This window comes from Lynx canadensis, chromosome A3 (assembly GCF_007474595.2).
Source record: "Lynx canadensis isolate LIC74 chromosome A3, mLynCan4.pri.v2, whole genome shotgun sequence".
Classification (NCBI taxonomy): Eukaryota; Metazoa; Chordata; class Mammalia; order Carnivora; family Felidae; genus Lynx; species Lynx canadensis.
Genome location: NC_044305.1, coordinates 135143386 through 135170737, shown reverse-complemented (window position 1 = coordinate 135170737; position 27352 = coordinate 135143386). Strand labels below are relative to the sequence as shown.

The 27352-nt window shown below is 55.0% G+C and overlaps 1 protein-coding gene across 5 annotated transcripts in view; it reads left to right on the top strand.

Annotated features, from left to right (window-relative positions):
• Positions 1 to 27352, top strand: part of RNF144A (ring finger protein 144A) — a 126195-nt gene that overhangs the window by 42938 nt on the left and 55905 nt on the right. The window contains exon 1 of one of the 5 annotated variants that reach the window (XM_030311703.2): positions 24577 to 24650. The exons of the other annotated variants lie outside the window; for them this stretch is intronic. The gene's annotated coding sequence lies outside the window, so the exon portion shown is untranslated. Of the gene's footprint in view, positions 1 to 24576; positions 24651 to 27352 lie in introns of those variants that run through there. 5 annotated transcript variants of the gene reach the window in all.

Genomic DNA, 27352 nt, shown 5'->3' with positions numbered 1-27352 from the left:
CTAAACGATGCCCTTACGAGCCCGCTGCTGGCTCACGGTCATTACTCAGCAGCACTGGCTGCCGGCATGACCGTTCTTTTTTTTATTTAAAAAAAAATTTTTTTTTAACATTTATTTATCCTTTGAGAGACAGAGACAGAACATGAGCTGGGAAGGAGACAGAGAGAGAGGGGGAGTCACAGATTCCGAAGCAGGCTCCAGGCTCCGAGCTGTCAGCACAGAGCCCGATGCGGGTCTCGAACCCATGAACCACGAGATCATGACCTGAGCCGAAGCTGGCCACCTAACAGACTGAGCCACCCAGGTGCCCCCGGCATCACTGTTCTCTTAGTGCCCTAGGGAGGACATGTGACTGTCCCACTGAAGTGCCCCAGACCTGTCCCGGGCACACACCCCTCCCCGTGGGAGGCCAGGGTCACCGGATGCTGCAAAAGGTGCTGCCTTGGCCAAGACCCAGCTCCCCGTGAGGCTGGTGAACGTGTCGGAAGCATCCCAGCCAGCAGGGAGCTCCAGGGGGCTCGGGGACCCACGTCTCTGGGTCGGGGAAGCCTTGCCACTGTCCAGCCTGCTCTCCTGGGAGACACCTGGGGTTGCTGGGAGGTGGACAGGGTAGAAAGGAAGCAGAGGAATTGAGAGGTGGGGTGCAGAGAGCTTCTGCAAAGTAGTCTCATGGTTGAATAACAACACAGAGACCCTGGGGTCCTTTGGCTTGCTCACATCCTTGGGGGGGGGGGGGGGGGGACTGCAGCTGGGGCAGCACGTGGGGTGCCCAGGCCCATGGGACTCCGCATGGCTTGTCTGGCATGAAATCGGTCTCTGACCTCAGCGCCTGCTCTCACCCGGGGCCTGCGTGGTTAGCACCGTGTCACTTCCTTGCCGTGACCCTTGGTTTCCTAAGACCCACCTGCTGCCCGGCCCTCACATTCTGGGGTTCTGAGAATCAGGTTTTCTTTAGAAATGTACAGGCTACCTGTCCTGTCTGGGAGGATGTTCCGTGACGGCGGAGGCCGTCGGAGAACCGCATGGAAACGCGGGGTGAGGAAAGGAGACTGCCTCGGCGTGGCTCTCGGCTCAAGGCCGCCCTTAGATTTTATTCTCTTCCATTTCTCCCCCGGGATGGGCTAGGATGGGCCGCGTGGACGTTTGTTCCTTTGGAAGGAAATCTTCACAGCAGAGCCGAGCTCTCTGAAGTTTCCGGAGCAAGAACCAGCCTGGAATCTGGCTGCGTTCTTAGTTTTGAAAATTCAGCCGAGCAAAAGTTTGCTTCTGATGCTGGGAAGGGAGCCTCTGCTTTTGTTCTGTCGGAGCGGCAGCGTGCGATGAGTCTCCCAGGGTCCCCGGTTGCTACTTCGGCAGGGCGACGAGAGTGGCCGGTGTGTATTCCGGAAGGTGTTCTCCAACCCACGCAGCCGAAGAAACTTGATCCAGTCTGGAAGGTGCAGAGAGCAGTCATGACTCAGACGAGTTGGGGTGCAGAGGTGGGCTGATGGAAGCTACAGGAGCCGACAGCTTGTTCTCTGCACGATGGGCGCGGAAATGCCCGGAATGTCTGCGCACACACGGGGTCCCGGCACCCACGTTCACAGGGGGTCTGTGTACTTCCTTCAACCGAAGGAAAAACTGGTCCGCATTTTATTTTGAACTTGGCAGTGAAGGAATCGCGTAAGGTCATTGGTCAGTGTCATGCCAATTTGAGGGGTGTGTGCGTGTGCGTGTGGTATTGGGGAGAGCTTAAAAAAACTGCTTGGGTGTTTGAGATAAACCTGGTGTCGTTGATGTCTTTCTTGGTTTGTGGATTTAGCCTTTGTTTTCTTTATGCATTTTGTGTTATTTTTCTCTCTTTTTTTCAGCGTTTGTTTCTTTTTGAGAGAGAGAGAGAGAGAGACAGAGTTCGAGTGGGGGAGGGCAAAGAGAGATGGAGACACAGAATCTGAAGCTGGCTCCAGGCTCTGAGCTGTCAGCACAGAGCCCGACGCGGGGCGCCCCCTCACATGATGTTTCTAAAGAGAAAAATATAGGGCCACCTGGGTGGCTCAGTTGGTTAAGCGTCTCACTTTGGCTCAGGTCACGATCTCACGATTTGTGAGTTCGAGCCCCACATCAGGGCTCATACACAGAAGATCTTCAGCTCGTGTCTGGACAACCCCATGCTCTTCCTATGGTTTGCACCATCACGAGGTGGATGCTGAACCCTTGGCGGGGGACGGTCTTTGGACCACGGTAGGGTTGGCCGTGGAAGAGAGAACACGTGAGCATAATGGTAATTGGAAAAGATGGCCGAATGAGGAGGCCTTCCTGAGAAGGGGCCGTCCTGAGCGCTAAAGCAGAGGACTGGAGAAGAGTTAGCTGTACGTGGCCTGGAATGAGGCTACGAGTCCCAGAGAAGCATTTGACTCGCGAAATCCAGTTTCTGTGAGATGCGTGAGGACATTTCTGTCTGACATTTGCCTTCCACAAAGACGCACAGAGGTCTGGAGAGCAGGGGTCGAGGTCACACAGAGAGATCTCAGATGATGGGAGCATTCAGTACCTCAGAATGCGAGCCTGACTTCCATTCACCCTCTCTGGCCAAGCAAGGAGTCTTTGGGTTGAAACATGCCCGTGCATTTTAGAGATGAAGGAACTTCCACTGGGTTTTGGCTGGGGCGTCGGACTTAGTGGGCGGCACCCCCTGGTCAGATCCCCTCCCTGCGCTGGCGTTGTCCTGCTTCGTTGCTCGGCCTTGGGGCCGTGTCCCTCTCCAAGCTCCCAGACCTTCCTTGTCACGTGTTCAACTGCTCCTTGGCGTCGTATTTTCCTACGTGAAACCACTTCGTCTCGCTCCATCCCCTTCTCAGAGTTAATGTGTGTAATTGAATGTGTGGACCCATGTGGATGCCGTCTCCCTGGCCGCCTCCATCCAAAATGATAGAATGAAAGAACATTACACAAGAGGGTCCAATAAACCAAGGAGGTTGACTTCCTTCCCTCCCTTTGTCCTTCTCTCTCTTTTTCTGTGTTTCTTCCTTCTTTCCTTCCCTGTGTCCTTCCTCTGAATTGAAGAGTCAAACCCTTCTAGCTGGTTAATGACACATCTAGAGGTAAAACTCAGGGCTTCTGGGTCGAATGTCCTTTATATGCAGCCGCTGGGTGAGGATTTGGGGGTTTTTAGGACGAATTGCATGTGGCTCCTGCCCCCAAGCAGCCCCAGACGAGGGGAAGGTGCAGGGCCCGCGGCCTGCACGTGGTTGGCAGGTGTGCATTTGAGGACCGTCCCTTTGGGAGCTGGAGTCTCATATTCCTCACCCGCTGACTGGCCCGTGTCACCAGCGTGTGGGCAGAGCTGTTGGAGATCTCATGAAGAGGCCTAGACCAGAGGAACACCACTGCTAGAGGATCACGGACCACAAGAGGAGCATCACCGCCAGAGGAGCACCACCCACAAGAGGAGCACCACCCACAAGAGGAGCACCACCCACAAGAGGAGCACCACCGCCAGAGGAGCACCAACCACCAGAGGAGAACTAACCACAAGAGGAGCACCACCGCCAGAGGAGCATCACGGCCAGAGGAGCAACGACCACAAGAGGAGCACCACCGCCAGAGGAGCACCGACCACAAGAGGAGCACCACCGCCAGAGGAGCACCGACCACAAGAGGAGCACCACCGCCAGAGGAGCACCGACCACAAGAGGAGCACCACCGCCAGAGGAGCACCGACCACAAGAGGAGCACCACCGCCAGAGGAGCACCGACCACAAGAGGAGCACCACCGCCAGAGAACCACCGCCAGAGGATCACCAACCACAAGAGGAGCACCACCACCAGAGGAGCACCACCACCAGAGGAGCACCACCCACAAGAGGAGCACCACCTATAAGAGGAGCACCACCCACAAGAGGAGCACCACCGCCAGAGGAGCACCAACCACAAGAGGAGCACCACCGCCAGAGGAGCACCAACCACAAGAGGAGCACCACCGCCAGAGGAGCACCAACCACCAGAGGAGCACCACCGCCAGAGGAGCACCAACCACCAGAGGAGCACCACCGCCAGAGGAGCACCACCGCCAGAGGAGCACCACCGCCAGAGGAGCACCGACCACAAGAGGAGCACCACCGCCAGAGGAGCACCGACCACAAGAGGAGCACCACCGCCAGAGGAGCACCGACCACAAGAGGAGCACCAACCACAAGAGGAGCACCAACCACAAGAGGAGCACCACCACCAGAGGAGCACCAACCACCAGAGGAGCACCACCGCCAGAGGAGCATCACCGCCAGAGGAGCATCACTGCAAGAGGAGCACCGACCACAAGAGGAGCACCACCGCCAGAGGAGCATCGACCACAAGAGGAGCACCACTGACCACAAGAGGAGCACCACCGCCAGAGGAGCACCACCGCCAGAGGAGCACCGACCACAAGAGGAGCACCACCGCCAGAGGAGCACTGACCACAAGAGGAGCGCCACCGCCAGAGGAGCACGGACCACAAGAGGAGCACCACCGCCAGAGGAGCATCGACCACAAGAGGAGCACCACTGCCAGAGGAGAACTAACCACAAGAGGAGCATCACCGCCAGAGGAGCACCGACCACAAGAGGAGCACCACCGCCAGAGGAGCACCACCGCCAGAGGAGCACCGACCACAAGAGGAGCATCACCGCCAGAGGAGCACCGACCACAAGAGGAGCACCACCGCCAGAGGAGAACCGACCACAAGAGGAGCATCACTGCCAGAGGAGCACCGACCACAAGAGGAGCACCACCGCCAGAGGAGCACCACCGCCAGAGGAGCACCGACCACAAGAGGAGCACCACCGCCAGAGGAGCACCAGCCACAAGAGGAGCACCAACCACAAGAGGAGCACCACTGCCAGAGGAGCAGAGATGTAAAGGACAGTGCATCCCCCTCTCCCTTGCCCGGATTCTCCTCCTGTGGGAGTCCCCGTCTGCGGTTCGAGCCCCAGGAGGCAGCGAGGAGGGTCGGTGCAGAGGTTGGCTCGCTGCGTCTGAAGGAGCCCTCCCAGGGCTTGTGCAGGACGCCCCGAGTGGAGTGGCGTCTGGACCAGTGTCGTCGCGCAGCTCAACTGGCCGCGTGCTGGGAGGATGGATTGTCACCAGGAATGTCACATGCTCTGCAGACACTGGTCCCTGAGGTGGCCGGGAGGGAAATGGGATGTGTCCTTGGGTGCTGTCCGGGGGTGTGTTGGGGACAGTGGCAGGAGGCAGGTTTTCCGATCCTGTGAGGAGGCTGAGATGTCCGATGGTGTCTGCAGAGCCGTGCTCACTGGGGCCGGTGGAAAGTGCCGGATCAGTGGGCTGGCGGCCCCAGGCCCCTTCCGCAGGGAGGGCCTTTTCTCTCAATTACCCGGATATGGGAAGCTCTGTATATTTAGGGCCTTTAAGGAGTTTTGGGGACCAGTGCCTTACGCGGGGCGGGTCCCCTCTTACACTGTGGACACGGATGTAAGCGTTTTATGTGGAGAGCAGGTGCATGTGAATGTGACTTCACCAGAGACCCAGAGTGGACAGCCAGTGGCGTCCACTTCTGGAAAATGGCACAGGGTAGTGTCTTTAGGACTCCACAGAGGAAGCCGTGCCCCTGTCCTTTCAGGTAAACGGCAAAATGGGCACAGTATTTTGTCTGTAATTAAGTTGCGTCATATTAAAAAGGGAATCTCTGTTTTAAGAACCAGTGTGTTCACTGTGGTTTCATTTATTGTTTCCTGTTTTTAAACAGGGTGTGCATTGTGGTTTTGCGAGAGTTAAACGTTTAGTGTTATTTAAGAAAAGAAAAGGAAGGGAGGGAGGGAGGGAGGAAGGGAAGGAGGAAGGAAAGGAAGGAAGGGAAGGAAGTAGGAAGAGAAGGAAGGAAGGGAAGGAAGTAGGGAGGGAAGGAAGGGAAGAAGGAAAGGAAGGGAAGAAGGAAGAAGGAAGGAAGGGAAAGAAAAAGAAAGAGGAAAGAAAGAAAGGGAAACACCCCAAAACACCCCAATCACACATCCAGCGCGAGAGGAGGCATTCAGTCAGCAGACATTTGTGTGGCCCATCCTGTGAGGCACCAGCTTTGCCTTCATTCTTAGGCCCTGTATTTAGTGAGAAAAAGAGGCGACCTGGTCGACCATGCGAGTGCATCTAATCGTGGCACATCGGCCAGGGCGGCTTGGGAATTTTTTAACGTTGGGGTTACTCTCCGCATGGGGGATGTTGTCCTCACCCGGGAGCCGGGCTGCCGAACCCACAACAGCCCGGCACGAAGACTGAAGGGCAGTGTCCCGTCGGCGGGCCGGCCCCGGCCTTCCCAGAACCTGAAAGGCTGGGCTTTGAGGTTTGTTTTGGCAGAAGGACAAATTGCCACTGTCAGAATCCCTGCTCACCAGAAATATCCCAAACGGCCTATTATAAAGAGAACATTTGAAGCTGGGTCCCTTTTCCATGACCCCCCCGCCCCGCATTCTGCAGTCTAGTAAATACCGCCGGGAGGCCGTGCTTTGGAGGCGGTTGTGCGGGGTCCAGAGACCCTCTCTGTTCGGTAGAGGAGTAACCAGGGCAGGAGTTGTGTGTGCGGGACACGGAGGAGCGACGGTCGGATCTGCACTTGCCGGGATCCTTGGGCCGCTGGTACCCGGACAGGCACACGGCCTGGACGCCGCCACCTGGAGGCCCTCTGTGCTTGCACATGCATGTTTCTATCCTGCACAGACACCTTTCCCCACGTTAACCCTCGCGTTCTTGCCCGATTTCTGCTAACGGTGTCGCGATACTGCCGTCCCCGCGTCCTCCTGCACACCCCCGGTCACCACCCCCACCGTGGGACTCTCCGGGGTCCATTCTTTGCGCCTTCCTTCCTCGTGGTCACCCCAGGGCTGGAGGCTCTTAGCAGGTCTCTCACGGAGCGGAATACATTCTCACCCATGTCTGTGCCTGTGGGTTGTTCTTGCCCCAACAGGAATCTGCCTTTTCTGACAAATTACCGCCCATCAGGCTCCGCAAATGTTACGGGAGACACGTAATTCCCCATCCACAGAAGAACCCAGCTCCTTGTCACCTTCCGCAGAAAAGCTTCCTGGAAGGACAGGGCTTGGGGCAGGACGGGAGACCCGCCCCCCGGCGTGGCCCGGCTGTGGGCACCTGCGTCTCCTGCCCGAGGACTTGATGCGAGGAGCCCCCCCTCGGCCTGCCCCTGTGGAGGCTGTAGGTGTAGAGATGAGCACCCCGGCCCCTCCTGGAGCCCTCCCTGCCCTCTGGCGTAGAGGTAGGGACAGGACCCTCTCCACCTCCAGGATGCCGAGACGGTGAGCAGGGTGTGACAGGAGCCCCCACCGTCCCCAGGGGGATCAGTTCCCGGTAACCACGCTGGCGGTTGCTTGAGGACAGGTCCTTACCGGCTGCCTGGCCCAGCCCCCCCCCCCCACACCCCCGCAGCCACAGCCCCGTTGCAGCATCGCTTCCCAGATAAACGACCGGCGTCGGTCTCTGTCTCAGGGTCCCTGCTGCGGGGGGAGGTGGGTCAAGTCTTGCACACGCTTCGGTTTTCCCGGGTGTGACGCGAAGAGCTTGCTGGGAGAACCAGACCCGTTGAAGAACGCGAACGGACTTTTAAACTCAAAGCACTAATCTGTTTGCTTCTGGCATCTGTGTTTCGGTGGGCCTCTGATTAGCATCTCAGGGAGCCCTGATGTTTTCCAGAAATGCGTCACTGCATGCAGGGAGTTGTTGACGTCTGGGGAGTAGGGGAAAGGGTTTCCTCTCGAAGGGATTCTTTTTTTTTTTTTTTTCAACGTTTTTTATTTATTTTGGGAGAGAGAGAGACAGAGCATGAACGGGGGAGGGGCAGAGAGAGAGGGAGACACAGAATCGGAAACAGGCTCCAGGCTCCGAGCCATCAGCCCAGAGCCCGACGCGGGGCTCGAACTCACGGACCGCGAGATCGTGACCTGGCTGAAGTCGGACGCTTAACCGACTGCGCCACCCAGGCGCCCCAAAAGGATTCTTAATTCTCTGGGATTTGTTGTCCGTTGCTTTTAACCGTGTGCCCCTCCTGCCCGGCCACTGCCAGGGTGCCGTGGGACAGGCGACAGAGGACGAGGGTGGGGATGTCCGCTGCGGGTTGTGCGCGGGAAAGACAGCAGGGCGGCATCCAGCGCCCCCCCCCCCAGCCCTGCGCGTGTCCCTTCATCAAGTGTCTTCTCTCGCGGCCACTCTGGACACAGGTTCTGGAACCGTCTGGCTTTCCTTATTTGCATTAGAAAATACAGAATGAGAATATCCTCCAGGATGACTCACGAGTTAAAATATGTTGGCAGAGTTCGTTTGTATTTTATTTTGGTTGAAGGAGGAGGACGGTGAACATTTAGGGCACAGAAGGAAGCCAGGTCAGAATCGATGCCAGAACAAACTTCTGGTCGGCAGTCTCCAGCTTTACCCGACTGCTATGCACATCCTGAGCCGGGGCGAGCCGGTGATTTATTCTGGGCGCGTGGAACACTAGTCCAGTAATCGCGCCCCGTGGCACAGGCAGTGCCGAGGCCCCGCGTCCCCCCCCCCGCAGGAGTCGGGGGTGGGAGAGCCCCCCCCCCCCGCGCTGCAGGGCCAGCCCGCGGTCCTCGCGGGGGGCGCATACACTTGGCAAGTGGCTCGTTTCCTCCAGACAGACGAAATGGCAGCCAGGAGTACCTGTCGGTTTGTCGTTTACAAAGCGGTGGGGCCGCAACGTCTAGGGAAAAGCCGAGCACTGTCCCTCAGGACAGAGCGTTCAGTTTGGGACCTGTGGGGCCGTTGCCAGTGGCTCTGAGAGTCACGTGACCCTCCTCCAACATCGGGACGGGTGGTGACCGTCACTGTGTCCCCTGAGCACCACGCCATTCCCTGGCAGGGCGTGTGAGGTTGGCGGATGGTGGCCCACTCCTGGCGGTCGGATGGGGTCTCGGGGCAGGGACACCGTGGCCGTGGCATCGCGTGACTCGGGTCTCCCGCCTCCCCGTTCGGGGCTGCGACCGTGGTGATGGCCCGTCGTCCGTGATGGGGCGGGGGACGTTATGACCGAGCTGGGGCACCATCAGTGGAGTGCCCCAGCTGCTCAGGTATGTGGTCCTCACGACAGCTCTCTGAGGTGAGCGCCGCTGTGGGCTGAGCTGTGTGCCCTCAGAGTCACATCCCCGGGGCGTCAGCATGTGCTGCTACTGGAGACGGGGCCTTTGCAGAGGGAATCAGGTGGCAACGGGGTCGTCGGGGCGGGCCGTAACCCACCATTTCACACGTGCTCATGACAAGGGGACATTTGGAGACGGGCACATAAGAAGGGCAGACACAGGAGGAAGATAGCCCCCTGCAAGCCCGGGCAGATGGGAAGCCTGGAACAGACTGTCCCTCAGAGCCTCAGAAGGACCCAGCCCCGCGGCACCTGATCGCAGGGCTCAGCCTCCAGAACAGCCGGACGGTAAATTGTTCCAGCCACTCACCGCAGCCCTAGCAAACTAATCCAGGTGTCATCCTCGTTTTGTGGAAACCGAGGCACGAGTGGCTCAGTCACCTGCCCAAGTTTCCCTGGAGAGTGGGCGCTGCAGGCCCGTGAGGCCCCAGGCCGTCGGGTCCCAGGGCCTCATGTACGAGGTCCTTCCTCCTGTACAAGGTCATCGACCCGGTTTCCTGTGGCGACTCCTCAGGTGGCCCAGTGCCTCCTGTCCTTCCTCCCCCCGTGCCCTCAGCCCTGTTCAAAGTGTTGAGCTAAAGTGCCTCCAAAGCGTGGCCTGCACAAAACTTAGTGCACGAAAATGTTTCTTAAAACAAATAAACCAACCTCGAGGACATGAGTTTTGTACACCGACATCACGCCTGGCCCTACTTTGTTTTCCTAAACATTTCTTTCCTCGTTCTCACGTTCTCTTACCCGTTTTTCGTATTACGAAGTGGAGCACGCACCTTGTAGGATATCCGGCAAGTGGAGATCAAGTCAGAACTACCGATCACCATTTTGTTTTACTTTATCGTTGGTGACGGCTGGTTTCCCACCGCCCCTTTCTGTGGTCCTTGTGGCAGGAACTCCGGCTGGCTTGAGCTTGGCCCCGGCCCGGAAGTCACTCGGGGCCTCGGGGAGGGCCGTGGGGAGCGGTGGTCTCTCAGTTCCCTCCGTTTCCAAGAGTCTGTGACGCTCGGCCTGCAGGTGTCTCGCTTCCTGAGTCAGCCCGATCTCTCTGGCACCGAGAGATCTGCAGGGGGTGAGGTTGGCCGTGGTGGGAGGGGGCCCCACCCGTCGGCCTGTCTGGTGTATAGGATGACCCTCATCCTGTTCAGCGTAGGTGCCAGAGAGATCACGAATGTTGCGGAATAAAATGCGGAATAAAAATAAAATTGCGATGTGATGGTTAAGGCTGAGAAATGAACCGGGTTCTTAGGTGACGTCTGGCTAAGAACCAGACGGAGTTTCAGGGTAACTCAGCGTTTTCCTTGGGCCTTCACTCTGGCAGACTTCCTGCCCTCTGCCCATCACTCCAGCCACGCGGAACGGCCTGCTAGGAACGGGCCATCCCTTCTTCTTCAGGCTAAGCCCTGGGATCTCCGTGTGGTGGGCCGGCAACTCCAACGATCTGGGAATCGGGAGTCCCGTCTTCTGGCTTGGTTGCGCCCCTCAGCCCTGCGACGTTGGACTCTATAGAATGAGGGCTCGGGCGACAGGATTCCCAGGGCCCCTCCCTCGCTCTTCTGCCGCATTTTTGGCACGGATGCCGTTCCTCATTCTCTAACCTGTACCTGCACCTCCACCTTCGAAATGAGACCTTGAATGTTCTCCTCCCCTAAGTTAAGAAAGCACAGAAGAGATACTTCCAGCTTCCTGTTCTGCTGCTGCTGCTGAACTGAATGCGGTTTTCTTCCTCTTTTCTTCCCGGTTTGCAAAGGGGGCGGACGGCAGCCGGGTGGGGGGGACGGCTCTCCCCTCCATGCTCGCAGCCTCACCCAAGTAGCAGCAAACCGGGCTGGAGCCAGGGGAACCCACCCGTTCCCCTGGAAGCCCGAGCAACAGCGGCACCGCTCAGTAGACTCTAATTTTAGCTGGCCCCCCTCCTCCGCTGCCTCCCCCTCCTCTGCCTCCCAGGCGGGGGTTGCGGGCACGCGCTCGCTCGCGCATTTGCGTGGCGGTTCTGCAGCAAGACCGAGTGACAGCCTGAGATGCTGCCGTGCCCCTCTGTTCATTTGTCAGGCTTTGGGAGACAGCTTCCCCCCAGCCTCCGGCAGGCATCTTACATAACTTCCTCCGGTCACCCCCACCCGTCTTAAGTCGCACGTCTTCATATGTTTGTAAGTCATCCTTACCTTTAGGAGAATTTTTCCAGCCGGTTGGAGTGAGCGGAAACAGCCCCAGGTGGCTTCTTCTTTGGGCTGTTTGCTATTCTTGGAGTGGAAATGGGGGGTTCGCTTCGCCTTGGCACCCCTTCCCCTTTCTAGGTCCTCTGCTTCCCGGCCCCTCCAGCTTATGAACACTCTTACCTAAGACATTGGCTGCCTGCCGCAGGTGGTTCCTGTGACCACGGCTGGCAAGGCGGCCGGCTGTGTCTCCGGGGTGTGTCCAACCTGGAGGTCAGGGGACCCACCCCTGGGCCGTGTCCTGGCCGAAACTCGCAGAGGAGAACGTTTTATAGACACTTGCGGCTGCACGGGAGAGAGGCGGGGAGGCCAGTTCTCTGGCTCACTTAGCCAGACGGTGCACACCTGTACCAATGGGGGTAGAGTAACCCCAACAGCCCACGTTGAATAACCGGCGATGACAGCAGACAACATCGCCATCGCCATCGCCGTGGCCCCCGAGGCCTTGAGTGCATGGTCGGAGCCGTGAGACCTAGATTACCCGGGGGAATCAGGGCTCTGATATTCAACCCTGGAGACTTTGTGGAACCTCAGCACCTCAGCCCTCTTGTCTGACGTGGGGTAGGCGTGTGTCCTTCGCAGCCAGCGAGAGGATCAAATGAAGCGATGTGCGCGTCATACGATTTAAGGTAGCGCCGCGGGAGCTGTGAGCCTTATTTACGTGACTTGCCGTGGTAGCACGGCTGACGTGGTAACATGTTGGCTCAGCTGGGATTCAAACCCGGCGGCCCCTGATCCTGGAGACTGCACGCCTTCCGCGAAGGCCGCTGTCTGTGTGAGGCTCAAGTGGCGTCTTGGGCTCCTTGGATACGGAGACTGAGGGTCTTCTCTCAGAACTGCACGACCTGTGTAACCACCGTCTGTCTGGATTCATTTTAGGGCAGGTCCTGCACCTCTCTGTGTGTATGGGGATCGTAAGGCCGCCGTGTTGTCCTCAAAGCCACAGAAGAGTCAGGGGCATGGGGCCAGATGGTATGGCTTTGACCCTGAGACTCTTGTAACCTTACTGTGGAGGCAAGTGGTGTGTGAGGTGCCTCGGACACGGGGCCCGTGAGACTCACAGGGGGTCCTCGTGCCTGTGCTGTGGGGGTTTCGGGAGACGCCATCAGCTGGCTCGTGAGGGGGGGACGCAGATTCACCAGGTGGAGAACGAGGTGGGTGGACGTCTGTGCCACTGGACGGGCGCCATGAAGGCCGTGAGTGGGAAGGCCCGGACTTCTTCGAACAATAATCCCTAGGGTGTGTGGCCAGAATAGAATGTTCTCTCTCTGTGTAGACTGGGTCTGAGTCCTGTGTGAGGCTCAGAGGATGAGGCCGTGACCTGTCTTCACAGCAGGCTCAGGCATTTTGGAGAGGAAGTGAAATTTTAGGGGGGGAAAAAAACCCTTGTTAGCATGAGTTAACGGTGTTATTTAGTTACCGAATTAACTAAGTCTGTTAGTTACCCGTGTGTGGAGAAGGGGAGAGATTGGAATGGTGGGAGCAGGATCTTCCCCAAAGGGGCCCCGCACCAGGGACCACGGCGGATTAGGAATCGTTTCTGGCTGCCCGGGTGCTGCAGTACTAGAGTCCGGTCATTGCTAGAGACTCCGTGGCCCGCGGAACCCAAAATACTGTCTGACCCTTTATGGACACAATTTGCCGACTGACGCTCGGCACCTGTACTGGGCTTTAGGGCGGCAGCCGGAGGAGGGCCGCAGAAATCAGGACGAGGTCACAATTCTGGACTCCGTCGTGTAGGGGCCATGGTTTGTGCTCGTCCCTGGATCGTCGCTCACTCGTTTACCACCTCCTGATCTGGGGGGGGGGGGGGGGGGGAGGGGAGCTTCGTACACCTGTTCTCCGGGAGTGTAGTGTGTGCACAAGACCATCCTTAAGACAAGAATGTGACTGGCGCGTGCTTCTGCACGTGGCCAGGAGTGTCGCGGCTTCGCACAGTCCCGTGTCACTTCCGACGGGAGAGCCTGTGGGTGGGAGAACGGGACTGGACCCCGTCTCCGTCACGGGGCTCCCTGTGCCTGGGGTCCTCCACCAGATGTGGGACACCGGCCCCCACCTCCCCAAGCCGTCCTGCGAGCAGGTGGCTGGTGGCCGAGGAGATCTCGATAAACATGAGCTACTATTATTATTTCTGAATTCCTGCTCAAATGAATGTGGCTTTTTTTTTTTTTTTCTGCCTTGTGGGAAAACCAAAAACTCTCCCCCAAAGCCTGGAACTGCGAAAGCCTTACTCCCTGAGCTGACAGGCACTTGTCTGAAATCTCAACGCTGACAGGCAGCTGATCAGAGGATGTTGGGTCTTTTGACGATGAAATAAATGTCAGATTTTAAATTCGGAAGAGACACGTAGGAGAGCAGATATCCACTGACATTTTTGGAACTCGGAGCTAGCTCCGAGAGGAAAAAGTGCTACTAAATATCATTTGGAACTTTTCTCTCAATTTGTATATACTGACAGACATTTCCCAACTTTAAGTAGGCAAGCAGGTGTGTAGAATGAATAGACACGACCCTCTTGATTGAAGGATCAGAAAAGAGACCCTTTACTTATCCTAAACTACTGTGATTATGAAGTTTAAGTTCATTTCATTAAAATCTTTGTAATTTCAAAATAGAGCTACCCATGGCATTCACAGGCAAATTAATTTAATTGTAAATATCGGGAAGTTCTCTTTGCCTCTCTCTTCTCCACCCTCAAGCCTCTCCGTCCTGTTAGAAGACTGTTTTAACTAGGATCAGGGCGCCTGGGTGGCTCAGTCGGTTAAGCGTCCGACTTGGGCCCAGGTCATGATCTCACAGTTGGTGGGTTCGAGTCCCGCATCAGGCTCTGTGCTGATGGCCCAGAGCCTGCAGCCTGCTTCGGAGTCTGTGTCTCCCTCTCTCTCTGCCCCTCCCCAACTCACACACTCTCTCTCTCAAAAATAAATAAACATTAAAAAAATTAGAATATAGGGTATTTATCTACTGCCTCTTTATGCAAACAAGAAGAAATGGGAGTATGCATGAAGATTACACAACGTTTGGTATATAACATGTGCCACTGCATATACTTTGCTCTTTTCACTTAATGTCTTTTGCACATCTTTCCATCGTAATGCGTAGAAGGCTTTTCTGCTCTGTCTGTGGTGGCGTGGTATCCACAGTGTACGTTCCACGGTTTATTTAACCAGTGTCTAACTCGCATTGTTTTTAATCTTTTGGCATTTTGAACAGGACCACCGGGATTCTCTTTAGTCAGTGGTCACGTGCATAGAAGTGGGATATCTGGGTCAGTGGGTAAATGTAGGTAAAGGTTTGTAGATTTTGACAAAAAACTCTTTCCACGTGCTGTATCATTTTGAACTTCAGCGTGTAAGCCCACCCTTTTCCATTCTCCTGCTTTTTCTGGTTTGATAGTCTTTTAAAAAATTACGTTTATGCCCTTCAGCTTTTATAACATTGTGAGAAATACTGTAATGAACGTTTTCATGCCCCTGATTTTTTTCTTCTATGGACAAATTCCTAGAAATGGGGCTTTGTGATCAAAGGATTGAAACGCCTTGAAGGTCGTGGGTAAATCTCGCCTCTTGCCTGTTAAGGCCTGTCATCGCTTCTTGCCGTCAGTCACGTTGATGGGTTTCTCCTTGACTCGAACCAAGTTATTATCATTTAGAAAACGTGCAGCTGATTTTTACAGGTGGAAAATCAACCCCATCATTTCCTACGTGTGTAAATCAGGGTGCAGAGCACTTGAGAGATGTCAAGGTCACGGAGCTGGCTAAAAGGCAGACCCGAGCCCAGAAGCCAGCGCCCGCGTTCCCAGGAAGAGACACCTGGCACGTTTTCTACACGAGTTCACACCAAAGCATGGGTGATGACATGGTTCCTTGGGCAATTTTCACATAAATTTATTGGGCCCAAACGAGTGTTTTTATTTCCCTGTAGAGCAGATCACACCTAATTGCTAGTAGTCATTGAGCCTTCCACTCTGCAGATACTCTCCATGTAGCACATTATACCAGGTGTCATGTAGAACATTCTCCCAGGTAGTTGCTATTCCACGGGCATAAAAATCCTCCCTGTTACGAAGGACGCTTCTAAGATAATAGAAGAGGTAATTCTTTCAACACGGTTACCCCGGAAAGGAGTTTCGGTGCGTCGCATGGTGTGGACCTGCTTCTATGGACTTTCTCTGCCATGCCAGTTCCGTGTGAGTTCTTTGGACGCGGGAGAGAGCCAAGCAGATGAAAATTGCTGCCCTCAAGGAGAGCACATCCTGGAGTGGGGACAGAATCGAAGGAAGTTGAACAAGACAGATAAGTGCCGGGGAGAAGAGGAAAGTCCGGAAGGATGCTTAGAAGCGTGTGTGGGGAGAGGGTGATGAGTTGGCTTATGAGGCCTGACACCGGGGGGAACCCTGGCTGTCTGCAGGCAGGGGAGATCTGCCGAGGTCACTTTGTTGTGGGCACACGGCCGGCGGGGAGCCCAGAGAAGGCACCCCAGCTCCTCCCTTCATCTTCGCACAGGTGAGCGGCCCAGGAGCGGAGACCTGGTCTCACACAGCCCTGCAGAACTTGGACCTTTGTCCTTCTGGAACACCAGGAAATCCGTCCACAGCCGTTGGCGTGTCTGAGGACTTGTGAATGAGGACAACATGGGTTGCACAGAGTCGGTTGTATTAGTTTTGGTCCCATAATTCTATACTGATGATTCTCAAGTGACCCAAGTTTTACGTCCGTAGGAGAACATGGTCCCTGTAGACCCATTATCGCTTCAACGACTTGGTCCTTCTTATTTATTTATTTATTTTTAAATTTACATCCAAGTTAGTTAGCATATAGTGAAGTAATGATTTCAGGAGTAGATTCCTGAATGGCCGTTACCCATTTAGCCCATCCCCCCTCCCACAACCCCTCCAGTAACCCTCAGTTTGTTCTCCTTATTTCTGAGTCTCTTCTGTTTTGTCCCCCTCCCTGTTTTTATATTATTTTTGTTTCCCTTCCCTTATGTTCATCTGTTTTGTCTTTTAAAGTCCTCATCTGAGTGAAGTCATAGGATTTTTGTCTTTCTCTGACTGACTAATTTCACTTAGCATAATACCCTCCAGTTCCATCCACGTAGTTGCAAATGGCAAGATTCCATTCTTCTTGATTGCCGAGTAGTACTCCCTTGTAAATATATACCACATCTTCTTTATCCATTCATCCATCGATGGACATTTGGGCTCTTTCCATACTTTGGCTATTGTTGGTCTTGCTGCTATAAACATGGGGGTGCATGTGTCCCTTTGAAACAGCACACCTGTGTCCTGTGGATAAATGTCTAGTAGTGCAATGGCTGGGTCATAGGGTAGTTCTATTTTTAGTTTTTTGAGGAACCTCCATACTGTTTTCCAGAGTGGCTGCACCAGCTTGCATTCCCACCAACAACGCAAAAGAGATCCTCTTTCTCCGCATCCTCGCCAACATCTGTTGTTGCCTGAGTTGTTAGCCATTCTGACAAGTGTAAGGTGGTATCTCATTGTGGTTTTGATTTGTATTTCCCTGATGAGAGTGAGGTGGAGCATTTTTTCATGTGTCGGTTGGCCATCTGGATGTCTTCTTTGGAGAAGTGTCTATTCATATCTTTTGCCCATTTCTTCACTGGATTCTTTGTTTTTTGGGTGTTGAGTTTGATAAGTTCTTTATGCATTTTGGATACTAACTCTTCATCTGATGTGTCATTTGCAAATATCGTCTCCCATTCTGTCGGTTGCCTTTTCGTTTTGCTGATTGTTTCCTTCGCTGTGCAGAAGCTTTTTATTTTGATGAGGTCCCAATAGTTCATTTTTGCTTCTGTTTCCCTTGCCTCTGGAGACGTGTTGAGTAAGAAGTTGCTGCGGCCAAGATCAAAGAGGTTCTTGCGTGCTTTCTCCTCGAGGATTTTGATGGCTTCCTGTCTTTCATTGAGGTCTTTCACGACTCGGTCCTTCTGAGGCCGCCCTGTGTGTTCTCCACAGCTGAGGGCTTCGCACACAGGGGCACCGGCCCTGGTTGGGGGGGGCGGGGATCCAGGTTCTAACCCTGGGCTGGAAGTAAATACGATTTACAGACACGTGTTATTATGGGAATTCCCAGCAGGAATGCTTCCTCCTGGAAGCCTGCTCCCAGCTTGTTGCTGGTGTTTTCCTGGGATTAATTTGAAGTTTGCGTCTGTGTTTCCCTTTCAGGAAAGGTTGCATCAGTTTATTTGATTATGTTCGAATCCCTCAGGGGTGGGCTTGGAACAAAGCTTCACGTTCAGGAAACAGTGAACGGGTTCTGCCGTCAGAGCACCGGCCTCGTTCGTCCGGGGCTTTTCTTCTCTCCTGGAATACTCTTTAACTTACAGCTGCGCTTCTACACCGTGGATCCAGGCCACCATGTCAGAGCTGATTTTGAGTAAGTCTTGTGGTTTGTTTTCATATGTAATAGAGCTCCCAGCATCCTCCAGCCGAAGGATGAAGTGTGGGGATGGGCGAGGCATGGGGAGCAGGTGGGGCGTGCAGGGGTTCCCAGCACCGCCATGATCACTTGTCCCTGTCGTGAGATCACACGTCCCATTCCCTTTCGTGACTCTTCGTCTGTCCATCTGGCAAGCTCATCTGTACTTGGGGTCTCTTCGGCCAGGCCAGGAGAGGGGGAGATTGGAATGGCCTTGCATCAACGTGAATTCTGGAATAGTGGGTGGGGGGCTGAGCCTGGGGTGTGGATATGCAAGTCATGTTGGGAATAGTCTGACTGTGGGACGGAGCTGTAGTGGGCACACCCTTCCTGATCTCCTCATGGTCCTGTGTGAGGACTTAGTGAGGGCCAGCCTTCCTCATGGAGACATTAGGAGACTCCGATTAAAATGAGAGATATGCTGCCTCCCCGAGTATTAGCTTTTACAGTCTTTGGCCTTGGCCTTGTGGGAAGACTGAGGGGTTGAGTGCTGGATGGATTCCTGCATCGTAGCCAGCCGAGTGGTCTTATCATTACCATCACCATCCAGATGCCTCATTTAACAACCGGAGGGGTCTCTGTGATGACAAATACTCTTCTCAGGTGCAGGAAGCTAAAAACGTCAGAGGTGTATTTCCTCAGAGGGGAGCCTCTTCTGTTTCCTAGCAGGTGGGACACGGGATGGGCGGTCACGTCACCCCTTTGTGTGCTGATGGGGCAGACGGGGGTCTGGTGGGGTGGTGCAAGCATTGGGAACCTGCTGCGGCCGGGGAGTCTGGTGCCGGAAGGGAACGTGGGCTTCGTAAGCCTCGGGTTAGAATCCTGGAATTACTACTCGTCACCCTGGACTTTGGGCCAATTATTCATCTTCTTCGGGCTCACTTCTTCATGGGTTAAGGGAGGATAATTAAGCGGACTTCCTGCCTCGGTAGGGCGGATTGATGAATTGCAGAGTAGAAGTGGGGACACTGACGCTAAAGCACAGGGCAGCTAATCCTAAGAGCATCACGAGACGCCATTCAGTGTGATTCGATGAGAAAATCGGTGTCTTGAACCTCCCCTATTTTATCAGTGCAGGGGGCAGTTTGTCTGCTTGGCTGCTCGGCGGCTGGGGAAAGGAATTCTCTCCACCGCAGTGAAACAGGCATCGTCCCATCGATGTGAGTACTTTTTTCTACCCAGTTAGCGAGGCAGTATAGGAGAGAACAGGATAATGTATGGCAGGATTTCTCTTTGAGTAGGATTTTCAACTGTCAAATGGTAATACCCTCGTCGTGGAGCTTACTCTCTTCAGGGGGAAGAAGGCAAACAGAACATGATGTGCACATAGTGTGTGTCAGAGAATGGCTGGGGTGGGTGAGAGGGGAAGGTGACAGGGAGTGACGGGTGCCAGCAGTTAGGGGGTGTGGATGGTTAGGGGTCCGGGCAGTTAGGGGGTACTTGGGGTTAGAAAGGCCGGCGTTTAGGGGTGCGGGCGGTTAGGGGTTCGAGCGGTGGGGGTGTGGGCAGTTAGGGGCGCAGGCAGTTGGGGGTGCTTGGGGTTACAGGTGTGGATGGTTGTGGGTGCAAGTGGTTAGGGGTGCAGGCGGTTGGAGGTGCAGCGGTTAGGGTGTACTTGGGGTTAGGGGGTACCCGTGTTTTTATGTGGGTGATCAGAGGACTGAAAGCTAGTGGGGGATGTAAATGGTCTGTAGACCACCGTGCTTTGGAAAACAAAGATTAGTGACGTTATTGTCCCAGTGATGGTCCTGCTGGAGTGACATGTGTTTCTTCAGGCTTGTCTCACTTGTAGTCTAAAAACAAAGTGGGGCCCTTTCTTGGGCTCCTGGGTGGCTCAGTTGGCTGAGTTCAGACTCTTGATTTTGGCTCAGGTCATGATCTCAGGGTTTATGGGTTTGAGCCCCACGTCGGGCTCCGGGCTGACAGTGTGGAGCCTGCTTAGGATTCCGTCTCTCTCTCTCTCTCTCTCTCTCTCTCTCTGCCTCCCCTGCCCTGCTGGCAGTCTCTCACTCTCTCTCAAAATAAATAAACTTAAAAAATGGGGCCCTTTCACGATTCTCAGACCGTTTTTACACCGAGAAGATGGTTGAGGCCCCGTGTCCCATAACGTGGGTGCTGCGCAACTCAGTGCACAGCGGGTTGCGGTTTACGAGCAGTTAGAAGTGAGCTCCGACGATACCCCGAGGTGGAGTCCCTTTTGGAGACGGCACCGGAAAGTTCTGTCACGTGTGCGGCGTGCCCCAGGTCAGTGTGGCCGCTTGTGTTCGGCAGGCGTCACCTGCTACGGCTTCCAGATCGCGAGACGAGGAGACTGAACGTGGGTGGACTCCCGGGGGGCTGCAGAGTTTGTCCGCGGGGCCGTCCGTGCGGGCTCCTGGCCCCCGAGAGCAGAAGCGCGTGGAAGGCCCCTGTTCGCATTCCCTCTGAGAAGTGTCCTCAGAGCTAAGGCTGTGTGGGCTGCACCCTCTGGCCTGGGTCCTCCTTCTAGAACACATCCTGGGAGCCTGTGGGTCTCAGCGGCGGGAGCGCCCAGGTGCGGAAATGGCAACATGTCCTTGAGAGGCTGCATGCCTCTGTCACGAGCACCCACCATGTCACGTGCGGAGCAGGTGCGCGTGTTAAGTGGCGTTTTTGAGACTCAGGCCCCTGCAGTCCTCCCGTGGTCTTGACCGGGGAATCTGCTCTCAGCGGGGGGTTTCCGGCAGGACTTGCCACAGTCTTGTTCAGGAATCCTTGCTTGGCCCCCTGCGCGGAAGCCGAGATGCCAGCCTCTACAAGCAGGGTCGGCAGACTTTTCTGGAAAGGGCCAGATAGTGAGTATGTGAGTTTTGCTGGCTTACATGTCTTTGTGTGCTTGCGACTCGGTCGTTTTATAATCTTTAAAAATGTAAAAAAAAGTATTCCGAGTTTGAAGGCCATCTGAGGAAAAGGCCTGGACCTTGGCCGCACACGGAGCCTGCTTCAGGAAGGCCCGCGCCTGCCTTCTCTGCTGCTAACAGCACTGTGCCTGCCTCCCGGGAGAGGAGCGGGTGGGCTCAGGGGTCTCGCTGATTTTCCCGCAGCCCGCGGCTCCGGAAGGCGCCACACCTGCCCTCCCCGGCTTCCTGTGGCCGCTCCTTGCCCTGTCCTGCCTGCTAGGTCAGAGACCTGGGGCTGCCCGCCGCCCCCTCTCACACCCACACCCGACTGTGAGCCTTCCAGCAGCTTTACTTGCAGAGTCTGTCCAGAATGTGACCGCTTGTCATCAGTCCTGTTTGTCATTGTGCCCTCCCTGCAGGACAGGCCCCGACCTCTGACCTGGATTGTTGCAGTCACTCCCCAGTAGGCTCCCCTTCACCCGCTGGCGTAAGGAGCACCCTGCATCCCTGCGCAGGGTCTCTGCACCCCCTCCCCCTCCCTGGTTAATGCCCCCCCCACAGGACTCACGGTACTGGCTAGCATGCTGTGCGTTGTACCCGCTGACCTTACGGACGCGTTCTCCGTTCCCCCGTGGACCGTAAGCTCCCAGAGGGCAGGCCGCCTGGACTGTGCATCTGCTCAGCGGTATCATTCCCGGTGACTGGAACAGCGTTCGGGCCGGGCGCTGCGGGGTCCCCTCCGGTTGGTGACCTGGTGCAGGTCTCCGCCCTCGGTTGCAGCAGGTATGAGCCGAAGGACCCTTGCGGCTCAGGTTTTCTCCACCCCAGCGACGTCGATCCGCATTTGAAAATGACGAGTGTGTGCGTAGCGTTAGAAAAACAAAACCCAACCAAGTAAATGTGAAGAGCGATCCCTGAACCCGGCAGCACGGCATGCAGCCAGCGGAGAGATGTCCCAGCAGCCGCACAGGGACAGGTGTTCGTGGGAAGGACGGCGGGTCAAGGAGCTACCGGGGGAAGAAAAGGAAGGCTTGTTTGAGGCCAGGTCGTGTTCTTTTCAGGGGGAAAGGACAGCAGGGTTTGGATCCCGCGGATGGCCTCCCCGGGGCCGATCGGGACATTTCGGAAGGACTTTTAAAAGGTCACATTCCTGGGAGAGGCTGAAACTGGAATCAGATCTCAGTTTGCTGAGCTGGGCGGGAATGACTCCATTTGTTAAGCGTGTATACCCTTCCCCGTTGTGCAGGGCCTGCGTGATTCCCCTGGCATGTGCCTTGGTCCTGGGCTGCGTGTGTGCCTTCCAGGACCTGGGACGGGGTCCACCGATGCCTCCTGGTGATTTGAGACCCATCAGTGGGCCCCAGTGTCTTCCTGCCAGTTCTCTGTCTCTGGAACCGCCCGCAGCTCCTGCCTCCCTCTCCCGCAGCCCCTCAGCCTCCCAGAGCGCTCCCACCTGCCTCCTGCTGTGTTTTCAGGGACCCTCTGCCCTCTTACCTTCCCCGTCCAGCTTCTGGACAGAAAGCAAAGACAAAATCCAAATATTCTTGAACTTTTGAAATATTTTTGAAATATCTTGAAATATTCTTGAATATCTGTGCAGTGAGAAATGTGCTCCGGGGTGCCCGGGTGGCTCCGTCGGCTAAGCGTCTGACTTGGGCTCAGGTCATGATCTCAACGGTTTGTAGGTTCAAGCCCCGCATTGGGTTCTGTGCTGACAGCTCAGAACCTGGAGCCTGCTTCAGATTCTGCGCCTCCCTCTATCTCTGCCTCTCCCCAATTCGCTCTCTCTCTCTCTCTCTCTCTCAGAAATAAAAAAAAATTTAAAAAAAGAAAAAAAAAAGAAATGCGCTCCACGTAATTGGAAGTCACAGATTTTACTTAATTTTCTCGTTGAAGTGGATCAAATAAGTTAAAACCACAGCCTAATATTGGTAAGAAGGTGATTCCCCTCGATTTCCCTACAGTTTCTCTGAACAGATCCCTTGTCATTTTATACCTTGTACTTGATCTTTTTCTTTCTGGATGGGATCTTCCAAAGCAGGTGCATTAGGCAGAGAAAGAGGGTTTGGGTTATCAGTGGGTGCTCTGTGCGTGGCGCCTCTGTTGCTCGTAATCCCGAGTCTAGAACAGTGCTTAGAACGTTGTGGGAACCTGTAGACGGTGGCTAAGTTACCGTGTGAATGGATTAGGGAGTGTAAATCAGGACCAGGAGGGACAGGACCTGGGGAGGTAGAGCTGCTTCGTAAAACAGGACCTGCCGTACATGCTCTAATGGACAGAACGGGGCCCCTGGGCGCGGGCACATCGTGTGCTCTGAATTGGGGGCTGTGGCAGCAGGGTTTTCTCAGGGAGGCGTGTTTGTCCTCCACCGCTCTCACGTCGGGACCCATTTGTCACCTCCGGGAAGACGTTCTGTTGCCATGGCAGCAGCCGGAGCAGGAGGCCTGTCACGGGAGCAGAGTTGCACCTGCTCAGGTGGGTCCGAGGAGCCGGGGGGATCCTGGAGGCCAGCCCTCCCAGCCACGGTGGAGGCGAGGCCGTCGGTCCACGGAGGATGGCGATGCACCATGAGGGTTTGCGTGGTCGCTGAGCAGCAGAGCAGAGACGATGACGTCCCCGGTTTCCTGACTCTTCCCAGAGGCCTGCTTCTACCCCCACCACATGCTCCTCCCTCCATCACGTGCCCCGAACTCACAGGATCGACAAGACCCCACACCCGGGAATTCCCCAGACTTGTCCTGGCAGCAGGGATCCCACTTGGCGCCTGGCCTGCCAATCTCGCGAGCTGGCCGGAGCCGTGCCCCCCAAACCGTCCTGCCGCCGGCCAGGACTGACCTCCCCGCCACCACGGAAACCAGCCTCCCGCAGCCCGCCCGTGTCCTGTGGTTCGGGGCAGGGAGCCGGGACGGCCCACGGCTGCTCAGCCTTTGTCGTAGACGTCAGTATATCCAGGTGCTCATTTTCCCGTGCCCTTATCTGAAACAAAGTAGGAGACCGTGACTATGTCACTGGCAGGTCGGCCAGAATACATTAAGGGTAGTTCATTATCGGGTAGCAGGAGGTGGTGTTGGGGCCGGTGTGTGGCCTCTTAGCAAATCCCTAAATGGCATAGAGTAAGGAAATCATCTCTAAGAGGACAAACAATCCAAAGACCCCCTTCGGCCTTGGAATGTAATGGTTGTTTTATGTTTGACTTCTAAAGTGTCACTTGTCGTAGCCAAAGTGTAATGTTTTTGCGGGCAAATTGAAGTAGAAACAATAGGTCCTTTGTGTCTCCTCTGCACTTCATTCCTGGACGGAGGTCAGAGAGGCAGGCTTGTCTGGGGCCGTCTGTGGGAAGTCATCTGTGATGTGGAAGCCACCAAGGCATTTGCAGCTTGCGTTTTTTTGCATATTTGATTGCATAAAATAAGGAGTATTTTATCCGCCTTAGAAACGAGACCGTGAGTTCTCTGCCGTGAATGCCGATCGTTTCCCAAGCCACGCGGCCCACCAGGGAGGCAGCTTCGGGGAGCAGGTCCGCAGAGCCGCTCAGCCTGGGGAGGAAGAGTCTCAAGGTCATACCTCAAGGTCATATGTAGTCCTGGCCGCCACCGGGAATTCCTCTGGGGGCATTTTCAGCAGGATTTTTGTCACATCTGCGTGGGTTTCCTGGGGGCCTTGCTACGGGAAGTTTTCCGCCAGCGGTCTCTGTATCAGTCGTGACGTTTTCTTCTGGCAGGGCAGGTGCACAGACTCTGGGTGACGTGATGGGGGCGGGGCGGGGCCTGCTCCGTGGGAGGAAACGGCTCCCGTGACGTGAGCCTTCTTCAGAGTCCCGTCGACCTTGGGGTACTGTGCGGTTAGGAAGCTGCAAATGATGGGCCTCTTCTTCTCCCTCACCTGTGCAGGTGTGTGTCCTCGTGAGGAACGAAGCCCTCCGCGTGGCTATGGCTGTTTCTCCAGTGGATCTGTTAAGAACTGGTCCTCTGCGTGACGACAGCTCGGACAGGCCAGGGCCCTCTCTCTGGTCCGTCCCTTCTCCGTTGTTGATCGTATCTGCTCCCCTCAGGCCCCTGCAGACTCTGAAGGCAGGGAAGCCTGTTACGGGGGAAGTTTATTCCGCCCTTACAGAACCTGCATGGCGTGTGGTTGCATGTGAGTGAGCGTGTGTGGTCCTGTCCGGTCCTACTCGACGTCCTTCTTGGAGCGTCACTGGGTTCGTCAGCATGTTAGAAACCACACGGAGTTTAATCGTTAAAAATAAACAAGCCTGTCCGACTAGACTGAGGACAGTATTCCTCAGATTTTTAGCGTCACGCTTGATAAGTCTGTTTGGGAAAACAATGGCTTGGAATGTTTTCTTTCCAGTAGAATCTGCATTCCTGTGTCTTATTTGGGTTTAAGTGGAAAGGCAAAGTTGTTTTGTTCATAAGCATTTTATTTTAGCACAGTTTAGATTTAGATGTACAGATTTAGATTAGATTTAGGTTAGCAGATTTGGATTTCGGTTTAGAAAAGCAACCCAGATACAGGAAGTACCAGGAGCTCGCCTGCGCCCACACCCAGCTTCCCTTATTATTGACATCTGGTAGGAGTGTGCTGCACTTGCCATGGCTCATGAACCGGTACCTTGGTTTCGATGACCTTGACAGTTTAGGGGGGGAAGACCAGTCGGTATTTTGTAGATGCCTCTCGACTGGGGTTTGTCTGATGTTTTCCTCGTGGCGAGTAGGCTGGGGTTGTGGGTTGTGGGGAGAAAACCACAGAGGCACAAGTGCTGTTTCTGTCCTGTCACGTCAAGGGTCCGTGCGATCGTCGTGACTCCCCGCGGCTGATGCTTGCCTTGATCACCTGGCCGAGGCATGTGCCAGGTTTCTCCGTGTGCAGTTACTCTTTCCCCGCATCCACCCTGTCCCTTTGCGTGATGTCGCCCCGTGCGGCCACACGTAGAGTCAGGAGCTGTGCCCCAACTCCTGGGGGCGGGGAGCAGCTATGGAATATGCCTTTTCTCCACCATTTATTTATCAGTTCCATCATTTATGTATATCATTGTGAGCTTATGGACACATTTCATTTACTTACTGATTCCATCATTTATGTATATCAGTGTGAGCTTATGGACACTTATTTTATATTTTTGATTATGGTCCCTATGACTTTGTCGCTCAGACTGTCCCAGCTTCAGCCATTGGGAGCCCATTGTGTTGCCGTGACACATCCCCAGCAGTGTGGCTGTTTATTTCGAGTACTTCCTTGCTTTGTGGCACTACCGAGTGTTCCAGGATCATCCGGAACGTTTCCTGTGCAAGCCCTTCAAGCCGCCCTTGAGCCCTCATTCCTTTGTTGCAGCGTGGCCTCAGAAAGCAGGCTCTGGGCACTTGGTGTGCTTTGTGGCGAGCCGGGGCACCCTCGCCTGTGTGCGCCAGCCGGCAGAGCAGGGGAACGGCCGTGCGTGTGTTGTCCCTCGACGACGCGTGTGTCTGTAACGTGCCGAGTGTGGTGGGCTGCACCTGTATTGAGCTAATCGTTGAGTCTGTGCTGATGTCTCCAGCTCTAAGCCAGGACCTCGTGGATCATTCCAGCCACCTTCTCTCGCTTGTCTGGGACCTTCCACTCTGACAGCGAGAAGCCTGACTCCCACCTTCCACAGTCCGCTTGCTTGCTTGTTCTAGTACACGGATGCCTAGTAGTTTCAGAATTGTTAACCCACACTCGAGCGGAGACCGCTTTGTCTGCTGGGGTCCGGGGCTTATGGACAGTTCCGTTTGCCTGCGGTCTTACAGGTTCCACTCATTTCCAGACTTACTCAGGTCAGGGCTTTTCCCCACCCCTGCGGTGAGGTCATTTGATACCCTTGTAGTAGAGTTCGAGTTTCTCTTCCCAGCCTGCATTCCATGCCAGGATGTCCTTCTTCCTAGAGTATTGTTTTAAAAACGTGCATGCATCCAGGTTCACTCCCTGTGCTGTGAAGTTTTGTTTCATGGGTTTTGATAAATGCATAGGGGCACGCATCTGTCCTTACAGTATTCTACAAAAGTACTTTCCATGCCCTCACACACCCCCTGCGCCTCACCTGCTCAGCCCTCTTCTCCCTCCTCCCTCCCCATCTCCTGGTAACTGCTCATCTGTCTACTGATTCTACAGTCTGCCAATTCCAGAATGTTCTATGATTAGAACCATACAGTATGTAGCCTTAAAAAACAAACAAAAAACCCCTTTTGTTTCTTAGAGGTTTAGGTTCATAGCAAAATTGAGGGCCAACTACAGAGTTCCCGTATCCGCCCTGTCCCCACACAGGCACAGCCTCCTTCACTATTGACATCATGCACCGGAGGGGCACCTGTTACATGGATGAACCTGCAGTGACACATCATAATCACCCAAAGTTCATGGTTTACTGTGTCAGCTCAGGCTGCCGGAACAAAACACCACAGACCGGGTGGCTTAAACAACAGGACTTTATTTCTCATGGTTCTGGAGGTGGGAAGTCTGAGATCAGGTGCCAGCACGCTCAGGTTCTGGTGAGAGTCCTCTTTCCGGCTTAAGACGCCTGCCTTCTCACTGGGTCCTCATAGTGGATGAGAGACGGTGGGGGAGGGAGAGGGAGGTACCCGCATTGTCCTCTCTTATAAGGCCACGGTCCTACTGGATCAAAGCCCGCTCTTTTTCTTTTCTTAAGTTTATTTATTTTGAGAGAGAGAGAGAGAGAGCATGAGCAGGGGAAGGGAA